The sequence below is a fragment of the Dama dama genome, chromosome 31 (genome assembly GCF_033118175.1).
Source record: "Dama dama isolate Ldn47 chromosome 31, ASM3311817v1, whole genome shotgun sequence".
Classification (NCBI taxonomy): domain Eukaryota; kingdom Metazoa; phylum Chordata; class Mammalia; order Artiodactyla; family Cervidae; genus Dama; species Dama dama.
This window is the reverse complement of record NC_083711.1, coordinates 14568426-14581239: the sequence shown is the minus strand read 5'-3', so window position 1 is coordinate 14581239 and position 12814 is coordinate 14568426. Positions and strand designations below refer to the sequence as shown.

The 12814-nt window shown below is 36.6% G+C and overlaps 1 non-coding gene across 1 annotated transcript; it reads right to left on the bottom strand.

Moving 5' to 3' along the window:
* Positions 1-513: 513 nt before the first annotated feature.
* Positions 514-586, bottom strand: TRNAC-ACA (transfer RNA cysteine (anticodon ACA)). The gene has a single exon. It is a non-coding gene; the product is annotated as a tRNA-Cys (tRNA).
* Positions 587-12814: the final 12228 nt, after the last annotated feature.

Here is a 12814-nt window from a genome sequence, read left to right as displayed (position 1 = left end):
AAAACTCTGGCTCTGTGTGTCCAAATTTTGTTGTATAAAAGTAAACTCTTATTATCCCCAAACTCACCCAGTAAAATAGATCTACACAACTTCTTCTGTATTTATGTCTTTAACCCCAGCAGCTGCTATAGTGTTTCCCTTCATTTCTGTTGTTTCCTGACTCTTGAATACTGTTCTTTCTTTGTCTTTTTCAACAGATGCTCCTGATCACGGTGACCTCAGAATAAGTGGTAGTTTCTAAGGAGTGATTCCTTGACAATCTTTGTAAGTCAAACCTTTATGTTTTTTTTTTTTAATCTTTATGTTTTAATTGCTTGTTTTATCTGTAGTTTTTCTTCAAAGCGTTATCATAATTTGTAATCATATTTAATAGTGTTTGAAAGTTAAAGTGAAGTTGCTCAGTCATGTCCAACTCTTTGTGACCCCACGGACTATCTTCTATCAGGCTCCTCTGTCCCTGGGATTTTCCAGGCAAGAGTACTGGAGTGGGTTGCCATTTCCTTCACCGGAGATCTTCCTGACCCAGGGATTGAACCCGGGTCTCCTGCTTTGTAGGCAGACGCTTTACCATCTGAGCCACCAGGGAAGTCACCAGTTAATAGTGTTTACAAAAATTTATTTTACTGCTTCCACATAACCAAAGGCCCCATGAGGGCTGGTTCATTTGCATTTTGCTTGTTTTTCTCTAATGGATTAATGATTCTTTAAATTCTATTGTGCGTGACAATTTTCAAGTTTCACACATGTGATTTCATATAATAACCCTTCTCCCTATATCCCTGTATCTGTTTCCCCCATATCCTATATCCCACTTCCCTCTCCCCACTGGTAACCTTTCGTTTGTCCTCAGTATCTGTGAGTCAATATAAAAAAATGCAACAGACTAGTGAATAAACCAAATTCACTAGTCTGTTGCATTTTTTTATATTCCATATATCAGTGATATCATACAGTATTTGTCTTTATCTTTATGACTTATTTCAATTAGTCCAAGTCCATTCATGTTGCTGCAAAAGGCAAAATTTTTATTTTTATGATAAAATAATTTTCCATTATATACATATACCAAATCTTCTTTATTCGTCCGTTGATGAATATGTAGATTGCTTCCATGCTAGCAATTGTAAATAGTGTTGCTCTGAATATTGGGATGCATGTATTCTTTTGAATCAGTGTTTTTTTTTTTTTTTTCAGGTGTATAAATGTATATGAGTATACATTTACCAATGTGTTAAATGACAGAATTTCCCTGAGAACCCTGGGTACAACAATACATAACTCATTAAATTACAAACTAGGAAGAATATATCCTAATTATTTCCTTTCCTCCACAGTCTGCTCCTACTCCTGCAGTTTTTCATATCCTAAAACAAGATTATCTCTGGTAAACTATTAAGACCCGAAGTCAATTCCCTAATCACCTGCTGATAACTCTCATTAGCCGAACCCAATGAGAAGCCAAAGAAAAAGGGACCAAACAATTTACTTTCACAAACACCAGTTTCCTGAGACTCACAGAAGGGTGTCAAAAGAGCACAAGTAGAACTCCAAGGGCAAAGGCTAATCCCTGTTCAAAAATGAAAAGAATCTGAAGTCCAACAAACTTGAGTGTAGATGTCAAGTTCACTCCTTTCTCTGTGGGGTCTTGGGATAATCAACATAAATGTCCAAATAGACTTTCTTACATATACAAACTGGGGAATGCCAGCTTGCACAGTGTTAAGATCAGGACAGAAGCATTATGTTCTAAAAATTTTACTCACAACAATGCCTGCCATATAATATTTAATAAATGATAATTCACTTCCTTTACCTTTGAACTAAAGAATTTTAATCTAGAAATATGAAGGTCACACTGACTAATCAGAATGATTAAATTAATTAAAAGTTCTGTACTTGGGATTGTCTGATAAAATTAAAAAAAAAAAAACACTTTTATGGGATAACTCGGGCTAACCTAGCTGTGTTCCTACTTACCCCTATGAATCCTAAGTGATTTGTGATTATTTAATAGTATTTATACATTTAGACTTCCATTTGAAAATCATGATATATTTTTCTTATTTCTGGAAAACTCTTACAGTGACACAGCATATTAATTTAAATCAGGGAATTTTGTGCCATATTTTAGAAAGAAGAAATAATTCCCATGTTATAAAATCCATATATATAATACTATGTGCTGGGTGATTGCCCATCACCACAATATTTGAAATACATTATCACATAATCAGAGTTCTATTTCTAAGAAAAGTATAGAAATAATTAAAATTTGTTTTTAAACTAATTTGAACACTTTGAAGTCATAAGAACTTACTACGTTTCTATCACTGCTTATAGAATAAACATCAATAGTTGTTAAACTATTATTAAAGCATTTAATAGCTTATAACTTAACTTAAAGACAAATACCTATGTAGTTTTCTCTAAGTAGTAAACAAACGATATTGCAACCACAACCAAATCAACACTGAGTCTGTTCAGGGATAAAGCACATTAAGATTACAATTATCAAGTAAAAGATTGCTTGCTACATAACTCCACTGAGATTAAAGAAATCCTCTTTTTTAAGAAACAGCAGTCATTTTTCCCAACTTTAAAATGTGATCTTTTTTTAAAATATGATCTTATAAAGTGATAATTTGAAATGTTTTACATTGCTACACTAATTTTTGAAATAAGTATCATTTAAGATAATGCTGTATTCTCATAAGAATTGCTTTGTTAACTTTAAAAATGAATTAGTGACCCAACATGGTGTAAATATAGTGAATAAAGTCTTCAGCTGTAAGCTGCAAGGAGGTACTAAGGATTGTTATCTCTGTGTAAAAGCTGATCATTTCTCCATAATACATTCATATATATTAATTAATATTAGGCTTGGAAATAAAAAATAGCAAGTCCTAAATAATGTGATCCAAATAATGCAGAATTTTACTTTTTTGTCACATAAGTGGAGTCTGTCCACAGCTTGTATGTATAATGTACTTTAATAGGGGAGTAGGAAATCTATTTTTGCTTTACAGTCTTAAACACACAGCGTTCACCCCATGGTCCAGTATGATTGCTCCAACTCCAGCCATCATGTCACTATTCTCCAACAGAAAGAAGGAAAAGAACAGGGGAAGAGCTGAACACATCCCTGTAGGAAAACTTCCCAGAAGTCACTCATGCCACTGCTTTTGTCACAAATTGACAAGAATTTAGCCACAGTCATCAGACTTAGCTTGTTGGAGAGGTTGGAGAAATCTTTAGCCAGGCGGCCATGATGGCCATGGTTATTTGTTCAGTTCAGTCACTCGGTCGTGTCTGACTCTTTATGACCCCATGAACCGCAGCACGCCAGGCTTCCCTGTCCATTACCAACTTCCGGAGTTTGCTCAATCTCATGTCCATTGAGTCGATGGTGCCATCCAACCACCTCATCCTCTGTTGTCCCCTTCTCCTCCTGCCCTCAATCTTTCCCAGCATCAGGGTTATTTTCCAATGGGTTGTTCTTCACATCAGGTGGCCAAAGTATTGGAGTTTCAGCTTCAGCATGGTTATAGTTGGGCACTTAGTTTTCCTAGGTTCTATTCCATGTGTTTATATGTATTAGGCTTCTTTCAAGTATGAAGGAAAGGAGCAGATGGATTCTTGATTTTTGCTAAGCCAGTGAAGTAGCCAGATTTTCTTTGCTTATTCTGACCAATAATATATGAGTATATGTTAAGGTGAATCATTTAGGTATGTTTCCTCACACATAAGGAAGGGCATTCTCATTTCTTCTTCTGGGTATTGAATGTCTGTAATTGAGGCTTGAAACAGTGGCAGCCACAGTGTTACCATGCTAAAGGTAAAGATCACATGTAGATCACATGTAGTACCATGCTAAAGGTAAAGATCGCATATAGATCACATGTAGTACCAGCCACAGTATTACCATGCTAAAGGTAAAGATCACATGTAGATCACATGTAGTACCATGCTAAAGGTAAAGATCGCATATAGATCACATGTAGTACCAGCCACAGTATTACCATGCTAAAGGTAAAGATCACATGTAGATCACATGTAGTACCATGCTAAAGGTAAAGATCACATGTAGATCACATGTAGTACCAGCCATAAGGATACCATGGTAAAGGTAAAGATCACATGTAGAAGAGAAAACACCAAGAGGACTAGAGAAATGAAGCTGGATTTTTCAACTATCATGGCTGGAGCCTCTTTGTGTCTGGGAGTCATGGTATGTGAGATAACAACTTCCCATGATGTAATGTTAGTCCAGTTTGGTCAGAATTGTCTATAACTTCTGCCTAAGGGAGTCTGTTTAATACAGAGTCAAATCAATACATTTATGATTTCCTGTTTTCAGTATCCCACTCTTTATTGTTTTTTCGCTAGTTATTTTCCCTCCGACTAAGTAAAATAATATATATACATGCATATATTCAATATTTAGGTATTCCAGACGTACTTAAGGCATGAAGCTTCCAGAAGGCTCAGTGATTATATGTCCAGGTTCTGTTTACATTGCAGCACTGATACTTACATAAAGATAACAATATCCAAAGGGAGGCTTGGTAAGAGCTGTATAATTCTTAATTCAGCCCATTATATATTATTTGTGGAAGATAGGAATGTGAAAACCACAAAGACTCATCTTTATCCTGGCTGATATCTTTTTCAGTTCAGTTCAGTCACTCAGTTGTGTCTGACCTTTTGCAACCCCATGAACTGCAGCACACCAGGCCTCCCTGTCCATCACCAACTCCAGGAGTCCATACAAACCCATGTCTATTGTGTTGGTGATGCCACCCAACCATCTCATCCTTTGTTGTCCCCTTCTCCTCCTGCCTTCAATCTTTCCCAGCATCAGGGTCTTTTCCAATGAGTCAGCTCTTCGCATCAGGTGGCCAAATTATTGGAGTTTCAACTTCAACATCAGTCCTTCCAATGAACACCCAGGACTGATCTCTTTTAGGATGGAGTGGTTGGATCTCCTTGCAGTCCAAGGGACTCTCAAAAGTCTTCTCCAACACCATAGTTCAAAAGCATCAATTCTTTGGTGCTCAGCTTTCTTTATAATCCGACTCTCACATCCATACATGACCACTGGAAAAAATCATAGCTTTGACTAGACAGACCTTTGTTGGCAAAGTAATATCTCTGCTTTTTAATATGCTATCTAGGTTGGTCATAACTTTCCTTCCAAGGAGCAAGCGTCTTTTAATGTCATGGCTGCAGTCACCATCTGCAGTGATTTGGGAGCCCAGAAAAATAAAGTCAGCCATTGTTTCCACTGTTTCCCCATCTATTTGCCATGAAGTGATGGGACCAGATGCCATGATCTTAGTTTTCTGAATGTTGAGTTTTAAACCAACTTTTTCACTCTCCTCTTTCACTTTCATCAAGAGGCTCTTTAGTTCTTCACTTTCTGCCATAAGAGTGGTGTCATCTGAGGTTACTGATATTTCTCCTGACAGTCTTGATTCTAGCTTGTGCTTCTTCCAGCCCAGCGTTTCTCATGATGTGCTCTGCATACAAGTTAAATAAGCAGGGTGACAATATACAGCCTTGACGTACTCCTTTTCCTATTTGGAATCAGTCTGTTGTTTCATGTCCAGTTCTAACTGTTGCTTCCTGACCTGCATACAGGTTTCTCAAGAGGCAAGTCAGGTGGTCTGGTATGCCCATCTCTTTCAGAATTTTCCACAGTTTATTGTGATCCACATAGTCAAAGGCTTTGGCATAATCAATAAAGCAGAAATAGATGCTTTTCTGGAACTCTCTTGCTTTTTTGATGATCCAGCAGATGTTGACACTTTGATCTCTGGTTCCTCTGCTTTTTCTAAAACCAGCTTGACCATCTGGAAGTTCACGGTTCACATATTGCTGAAGCCTGGCTTGGAGAATTTTGAGCATTATATACCTTTTTAGCCAATAAAAAAATGTTTCCTTGTGAAAACGACAATGGCTATCCTCACTCAAGCAGGAACAGCTAAAACTTAAGATAGGAAGGTGTAGAATCTAGAAAAGGTTTCCATTAGCTAATCATCTCTTTAAGAGGCAGTGATAGTCTATGTCTACACAATCTAAAATAATGGTAAGGTATCATCTGAGAGTTACTTCGCATTCTTTTAATTCTCTAAGAGAGAGAAAACTCTCCTTTCTCTGGGTTCTCTTATTTCTTTAAATTCCATACATTACTCTTTTACCTTCTTTTTATGCTTATCCCTTCCTTTCTCTTGCTCTATAATTCTTCATTATATTTCAGTATTCTCCCTTTCTGCTTCCAATGTATCTTCATGCTGTTTTCTCTTCATGTTTATACTATGTTTATTCAGTCTTCAGAACCTAATTCAAATGTTATCCTTGATTCTTCTAAATTAAAACAATTGCCCACTACTCTTAACTCCTTTTCTGCTCTATCCTATACCAATCAGAGGCATATGTCATCTTCTACAGTGACTTAGATTTGTCATTGGAATGTTAAGACTGAAAACATAACAACATTGTATTATGTACATGCCTTAGGAATTCATATCGATTATATTAACTTGGAGTAAAGTGTTTTGTCCCAAACTACAAATTTGAACATCTTATGATTGTGCAATTAATTCACTTCATAATGAAATTATTCTTGATTTTTATTTATCCTTTGACTATTGCTTTATTTGGAGATAAATGAGTTTCAAGTGAAACTTATGCATAAATTTTGATAAACAGAGGATAGGCAGATGAAAGCAAAATCATCTGGCTCAGAATCACTTGAGTTTTCTTAGCTCTGCCTTTGGACTTCACAACTACATTTTCTTTGTGTCTGAATAACACCTTTATCAGTAGTGTGAAGTGGGTGTATCCTACTCTTCTGGGTTATATGTTGCAGTAATAGCGAGTATTTCTTGAAGACTTCGTTTATGACAAGCACTGTTTAAACTTCTACAAATGTCAACTGGTTTTAGCCTTCCAGCAATTTTGAGAAAAGTACTATTATTATCTCATTACACATATGAGGAATTAAGCCCCAGAGGAGATTAGTAACTTGCCCACAGTCATGAGGCAGGCAAATGACAGGGCCAAGTTTCAAATTCATTCAGTCTGACTCCAGAGTTATGTTCTTAACCAGAACCTCAAATCTATTTATTCATAAATAGGCTTTGATATATCATGGTACAAATATTAGAAACTTTATTTATGTAGGGCCCTTTGAAGGCCATGGCTAATGCCACAGCACAACTTGGGAGCCTCAAGTACATAACTGTGAAGCAGCTGGGATTTTTCTTAAGTGGTGGTTTCTACCTCATTTTAGTTGCATTGTCCCTTAAATTCTTTATTCATACTTATTCTTCACTCATATACCTTATACAATGCTTGTTTCCTGTTTCAGTAATAAACCAAAGCTTCAGCAGCTTAAACCAGGTTGTTGTTTGTACCAGCTGGCAAACTCAAATACTGTGTGATTGGATCCAGAGAAGCCCCTTGTAATTTAACTCCATTTGTGCCCCCCACTGCTTTATGTAATCTCTGTCTTAAATAAGAATTAATGGGATGCCTGATCATTGGCTTGCAATTTTATTACAGAGAACTTCACAATTGAAAAAATAATTTGAGAAAAATTAGAAAAAAAAAAGGCAGCATATCTACAAAATTAATATTTTTGCCTAAGAGCCAGTCCTATAAGTCTAACTCTTTGCCAGAATTTCCTACTTAGACAGCCCAACATAACTATAGAAGGTCCATATTCAAAATTATGGGCTTCCCTGGTGGCTCAGCTGGTTAAGAATCCACCTGCAATGTGGGATACCTGGTTTCTGTTGGGAAGATCCCCTGGAGGAGGGCATGGCCACCCACTCCAGTATGCTTGCCTGGAGAATCCCTATGGACAGAGGAGCCTGGCGGACTACAGTTCATGCAGTCACAAAGAGTTGGACATGACTGAGTGACTGAACTGAACTGATAAGCCAGGAATGAAGCCAGTTTTGAGTTAGAATTCCTAAGAATTGATTCTAAATACAAATCACTTCTTATTCTTAATAGTGACTCTGTCAAGTGTTATGAAATGACAATCCTTCTCAGATACAATGCTTCCTATATGCCTTGATTGCACATTTGACTTGGGTAAACGCCAGGAGATGGTGTTGGACAGGGAAGCCTGATGAGCTACAGTACATGGGGTCATGAAGAGTCAGACAAAACTGAGTGACTAATACTTTCACACTAGTCAAAAGGAGGACAGGCCCTTTTGAACGTGTGTGAAGAACTCTTTTACCATGAAAACAAGGGAGACTCAAGGAAGGTATCTGTTTCTGAATTCTAAGTAGGTTAGTTGGACTCAGGTGTCATTATAAATAGCTCGTTTCACTTTCTAAACACATAAGTTGCTAAACAGAGGGTTAGACATGGGTAAAGAAAAAAAGAGCTGTCTCAAATATTTATAAATGATAGACTATTTAAAGCAATGCCAAATAACCAACAAATAACAACAAGTGAATCCTCCTTATGAGTTTATTCAGTCCTACTTGTTGCAATGGATCTCAGGTCAGCAATCTATTCCCATAAAGTCCACTTGCTTCCAGACTTAAAATAGTCCAAGAAATCGGGACTCAGATCCCCGTGGCAGCTTGAATATGGTTGAAGTGACATCAGGGTGAAAACCTATGCTGGAGTCTGTTTAAGCATTAAGTTACTGGGCACCTGGGTAAGTGCAAGTAGATTGAATATTGAGACATCAGTTTGAAAGCATCATTTTAAGTTTATATATTTTTGTTTCTTATCTTTCCCTTCAGTATAATGGCTTTGTTTTGTAGTCATGTTCATGAACATGTTAAGTGTTCTCACTTTAAGAAGGCATAAAAAGCACACCCTACCCCTTATATCTGCTAATTATATATTTTATAGAATTCTTTCAGTTATTACTATTAATACTTTGTTCCTTATTACATTCATCCTCTGTAATAAGATGTAATAATTCTTTGTATTAAGCTCTCTCTGTTTAAAAATAACTGTGTGAATTTCTCTCCCTTGTTTGAACCCAAGGTGATATAGTGCTGTTTAATAATTACTTGTAAAATAAACAAATCCATTCCTTTAGGCACTAGATAGTGGTTTTAGTCACAAAGTAGTCTTACACTTTGAGTTTAAAATTATTAAAAATTAATCTTAATTTGAAGGATTTAGAAGATTGGGATTAATATATACACAGTACTACATATAAAATAAATAATCACAAGGACCTACTGTATAGCACAGGGATCTCTACTCAGTACCCTGTAATAACCTATATGGGAGAGAATCTGGAAAATAATATAAACTAAATCACTTTTCTAGATATCTGAAACTAATACAATATTGCAAATCAACTATATTCCAACATAAAATAAAATTTAAAAATAAATTTGATTAACAATTAATAACTTATAGAATTTACAATCTAGATGAAGATATTCCAGAGATTTAAATTTGTTATCCCAACTCACCAGTTTAAGTAGGACACAAAAGGACTGAGATCTTGCTAACATAAAACAATCACTGAAATCTTAGCCATCTCCAGTGTAAACACTCCATTCTTCACTTCCAACACACCGATACATGTATGCACAAAAACACATGCCCCTCCATACCAGTCTTCAATAAAAATGTCTACAGTGTAGAAAAAGAAATGTGATTCTAATTCTCTATTATAAACCCTGTCAGGTATTATAATTCCTTTACTTCTATATGTATTTAGTTAACTTTTTTCCTGACCATTAAAACAATATAGGCTTATTATAGAATGCTTGAAAAAAGGAAGGTCATGGGCAAGCTCATAATTGAGAGATAACTCATGCTAACGTTTTGTGTAATTTCCTCTATATACAATTACACTGGTCTTGGATTTGCACTTGCTGCTGTTCCTACCACAAGAGATGCTCTGATTCATCGAAGGCCTCAGTTAGAATGGGACCCAGAGTTTATCACAGCTGGTGGGCAAGCTGTTGTTGCCTTTCCCTGAAACTGTTTCCTTACTCTATCCATAGTGCTGCTACCACAGGCATGATGGAATCTCAGGCTGCTAGAAACAGTTTGGTGTCTGATTCTTCTGTTTAATAGAGAGAAATTTCAGGGGACAACACTGTGGATTCCTTTCAAGCATACAGAAGTCAATTTCTACTTTATTCAACTTCCTTCATTTATAAATAAAAATGCATCTAGAGCAGTTAGCATACGTAGAATTAAGACATAAAAAAGAAATACATATGAAGCAGCTTAGAAAAGGGATCCACATGGAATGAAGAAATAGAAAACTTCAAGAGCAGGGATATATCTGGACCTTGTAGGAAGGCTTGACTTATAGAGGTGTGGAAGTATTTGAAAGAAACACAGAGGAAAAAATGCATGAGAATTTTTATAAAAATACTCAATAATTTTATGTGACCCACTAATAACATATAAGGGATTCCCAGGTGGGGTGGCTCTAGAGGTAAAGAACCCCCCTGCCAGTGCAGGAGATGTAAGAGATGTGGGTTCAATCCTTGGGTTGGGAAGACCCCCCTGGAGAAGGGCAACCCACTCCAGCATTCTTGCCTGCAGAATCCCATGGACAGAGGAGCCTGGTGGGCTACAGTCCATAGGGTCACAGTGTTGGACACAACTGAAGCAACTTAGGCCAATGACATAAAATTCAGCTGAAACAATTTTCCATTTCTGAAATAAATTATTAACACTTCCAGTTATAGTTTTACTACATGTGCAGCAAAATGGATTGACTAGTACAGCCATGAACAGTAAGACAAAAATATAAAACAATTCTATAATCTTTGTCATATTTTGTCACTGTGATATTTTAACTTCAATGCAGTGTACATCATGCAAAATGCCAGGCTGGATGAAGCACAAGCTGGAATCAAGATTGCTGGGAGAAATATCAATAACCTTAAATATGAGATATGCATATGACACAATGCTTATGGCAAAAATCAAAGAACTAAAGAGCCTTTTGATGAAAGTGAAAGAGGAAAGTGGAGAAGTTGACTTAAAACTCAACATTCAGAAAACTAAGATCATGGCATCTGATTCCATCACTTCATGGCAAATAGATGGGGAAATAGTGGAAACAGTGGGTGACTTTATTTTTCTGGGCTCCAATATCACTGCAGATGGTGACTAAAGCCACGAAATTAAAAGGTTCTTGCTGTTTGGAAGAAAAGTTATGACCAACCTAGACAGCATATTAAAAAGCAGAGACATTACTTTGCCAACAAAGGTGCATCTAGTCAAAGCTATGGTTTCTCCAGTAGTCATGTATGGATGTGAAAGTTGGACTATAAAGAAAGCTGAGTGCCAAAGAATTGATGCTTTTGAAGTGTGGCGTTGGAGAAGACTCTTGAGAGTCCCTTATACAGCAAGGAGATCCAACAAGTCCATCCTAAAGGAAATCAATTTTGAATGTTCATTGGAAGGACTGATGTTGAAGCTGAAACTCCAATGCTCTGCCCACCTGATGTGAAGAACTGACTCATTGGAAAAGACCCTGAAGCTGGGAAAGATTGAAGGCAGGAGGAGAAGGGGACGACAGAGGATGAGATGGCTGTATGGTATCACTGACTCAACGGACATGGGTTTGAGTAAACTCTGGGAGTTGGTGATGGACAGGGAGGCCTGGTAAGGTGCAGTCCATGGGGTCGCAGAGTTGGACACGACTGAGCCATTGAACTGAACTGAATCTTTGTCATCTTGCTGTTGTTGTTCAGTTGCTAAGTCGTGCCCAACTCTTTGTGACCCCATGCACTATCACCCACCATGCTCCTCTGTCCTGCATTATCTCCCAGAGTTTGCTCAAATTCATGTCTATTAAGTTGGTGATGATATCTAGCCATCCGATCCTTTGTTGCCCCCTTCTGCTATTGCCTTCAGTCTTTCCCAGCTTCAGGGTCTTTTCCAGTGAGTTGGCTCTTTGCATCAGGTGGCCAAAGTATTGGAGCTTCAGTTTTAGCAACAGACCTTCCAATGAATAATCAGTTGATTTTCCTTTAGGACTGATCGGTTTCTTCAAATTTTATTTCTCTTTAGTTTCATGATCAACTATAAATGGGAAAATTCTTTTCTGATTAGAAAAGTAGACAAAGTTTTAAGCATTACAAATTTAAAATTCCTGGTAGAAAACAGAGGGGACCTGTTTCATGTAATTGGACCTGACAGAGATTTCTTGGGTATGACATCAAAAACACAGGCAACAAAAGAAAATATATACAAAAGGGACTACATACATCAAAGGTAAAAAACTTCTGTGCATTAAATGACAATTAACAACAGCAGTTTCTCAACTGAGAGAAAATATTTGCAAATTATACATCTGATACGGAATTAATATTACAAATGTAAAAAGAAACTTATGACTTCACAAAATTCAAATAACCCAATTTAAGAATGGGCAAAAGACTTGAAAAAAACATTTATCCAAATATAATATATGTATGTCCAAAAAGCATATGAAAAGATGCTCAAAATCACTGAGAAAAATGCATATCACATTAAAATATCACCTCCCTCACATCTATTTGCATGACAACTATTAAGGCATTTAAATTTTAATCTAAAAAATTTAAAAGAAATAAGTGCTGGTGCGGATTGTACACTGTTTGTATATGAGACTGTAAAATAGTGTCACAACTATGAAAAACAGTTTGGAGTTTTTCCTCAAAAAATTAAAAGTAAAGCTTTTATATGATCCAGCAATCCCACTTCTGGCTGTATATCCAAAAATTGAAAGCAAAATCTTGAAGAGCTATCTGCACACCTATATTCGTAACAGTACTGTTCACAATAGCAAAGAGATGGAAGCAACATGCAT